At 41.8% G+C, this 2,297-nt stretch overlaps 1 protein-coding gene across 3 annotated transcripts in view; it reads right to left on the reverse strand.

Moving 5' to 3' along the window:
* The window catches only part of slc39a14 (solute carrier family 39 member 14), a 63,431-nt gene extending 62,253 nt beyond the window's left edge, over positions 1-1,178 (reverse strand). For 2 of the 3 annotated variants that reach the window (XM_064936672.1, XM_064936673.1), the window contains exon 1: positions 960-1,178. The gene's annotated coding sequence lies outside the window, so the exon portion shown is untranslated. Of the gene's footprint in view, positions 1-955 lie in introns of all 3 variants that reach the window. The other variant, XM_064936674.1, reaches the window with a different exon arrangement.
* Between the last annotated feature and the right edge of the window lie 1,119 nt (positions 1,179-2,297).

Consider the following 2,297-nt stretch of genomic DNA (forward strand, 5'->3'; position numbering starts at 1 on the left):
ATGTAACAACAATCTGTTAGCGTGCAGCTCAGGCCCAGTCAATGTAACAACAATCTGTTAGCGTGCAGCTCAGACCCAGTCAATGTAACAACAATCTGTTAGCGTGCAGCTCAGGCCCAGTCAATGTAACAACAATCTGTTAGCGTGCAGCTCAGACCCAGTCAATGTAACAACAAGAGCAGGTCCTTGTTTTGATGACCAATAAAAAGCATGCGCTAATAAATGCAATTCTGTGGGGGCCCAATACACATTATTTTTTTTTTTAATTGGGTGGGGTATTGTGGAACACTCATTCCGCTATTACTGTAGACCTCAAATACAATTTAAGGAATTACAACACATAATTATTACATTTACAGTAGCTCCTTTAACACTACAGTAGGTGTACATTTCTAGGGTAGCCTGGTGGTTAGAGCGTTGGACTAGCAACCGGAAGGTTTCAAGTTCAAATCCCCGAGCTGACAGGGTACAAATCTGTCGTTCTGCCCCTGAACAGGCAGTTAACCCACTGTTCCTAGGCCGTCATTGAAAATAAGAATTTGTTCTTAACTGACTTGCCTAGTAAAATAAAATAAATACGGGCAAATATGTTGACGTGATATAAAAGTAAGTGAGATGGCGTTATGTTTCTTGAACTGTACCGCAATTGTGAATTGAGTATTTATTTTTTACCGGTAAAACCAATTCGCGTATAAACAGATCATTCATAAGGAGTAACGTTAGGCTCATTTAGTCCATTATTGAGCTAGCAGCTAACGTTAGCTAACTAGCTTTGTTTGCTAGCCTTGTCAGCTAGCCCATTCACAATGAGACCCTACATTTAGCAAAGCCTATGCATACAAGAGACATGTTAACATTGATAATAGTCAGCTCAATTGTATATTCGTGGACTAGCTAGCAAGCTACGACGACGACAGACCAAGAAGCATCATTGGATGATGTGATGCATGCTCACCTACCCGCTGGGGAAGATCAGCTCGCTAACTAACTCCCGCACGTGTGATGTCTTCCTTACTTTGCATATATATATATTGCAATCAATCGTCCATAAAGAAGGCACCCTTTTCAATGCATCACAAATGCAACAAAGGCTACTAATCTCCCTCTCTCATGCCAAAGATAACGCTGGACCAGATATGATCTTGTTTCTCGGCCCATTCGCTGTATGAGAAGCAGTGACCTTAAAAGACCGCCCCTTACGGCGCATTACATTTTGTCCCGGTTTAAAATCCGACTCAATGTGTTTATGTTTGAGCTCTCGTTCCTCCCCTCTAAAATTGTCAAAATTGATATTGTAGTTAAAATGTGATAGGTACTATTCTGATTAGGGCATAATAGACATGAGGACGTATTAGCAGGCTTTGCATTGATATAGCTACTGAATAGTTTTCTGGAATGACATGTTGATGATGACATCCCATTCATGAATGTCGTTAACCAGTCTTTTCTTAGGATTTAGCGCCTTCAAGCGGATATAACAGATATGCTACATATACTTATCACATGACAGGACCCAATTCGGTCAGTGGTTCCCAGGGGACATTAATTCATGTGTAGTAGTTGACTTGGGCCAGGGTTCCGGTCTTGAAGCACGGTTTCGACTGCTCCTACAGTTTTGCTTCGGTACTGCAGTTTAACTGACGTCCGGCTCAGAAAGAGAATTTGCATACACGGCCACATAGAGAAATCAAATTAGAAAATTCCTAATAAGACACTTTAGTCATCACCTTTGTGCACAAAACATCCATTAAATTATTCAAATAATTGTGTATAGGGTGTGTGTGTGTGTATAGGGTGTGTGTGTGTATAAGGTGTGTGTGAATAAGGTGTGTGTGTACAGGGTGTGTGTGTGTATAAGGTGTGTGTGTATAGGGTGTGTGTGTATAGGGTGTGTGTGTGTGTAGGGTGTGTGTGCATAGTGTGTGTTTCTGTGTGTATAGGGTGTGTGTGTGTGTATAGGGTGTGTGTGTATCGGGTGTGTGTGTATAGGCTGTGTGTGTGTGTGTATATATAGGGTGTGTGTGTGTATAGGCTGTGTGTATATAGGGTGTATATAGGGTGTGTGTATAGGCTGTGTGTGTATAGGGTGTGTGTGTGTGTAGGGTGAGTGTGTATATAGGGTGTGTGTGTATAGACTGTGTGTGTATAGGGTGTGTGTGTGTACGGTGTGTGTGTATAGGGTGTGTGTGTATAGTGTGTGTGTGTATAGGGTGTGTGTGTATAGGATGTGTGTGTATAGGCTGTGTGTGTATAGGCTGTGTGTGTATATAGGGTGTGTGTGTATAGTGTGTGTGTGT

Source organism: Oncorhynchus masou, chromosome 25 (genome assembly GCF_036934945.1).
Source record: "Oncorhynchus masou masou isolate Uvic2021 chromosome 25, UVic_Omas_1.1, whole genome shotgun sequence".
Taxonomy (NCBI): Eukaryota; Metazoa; Chordata; class Actinopteri; order Salmoniformes; family Salmonidae; genus Oncorhynchus; species Oncorhynchus masou.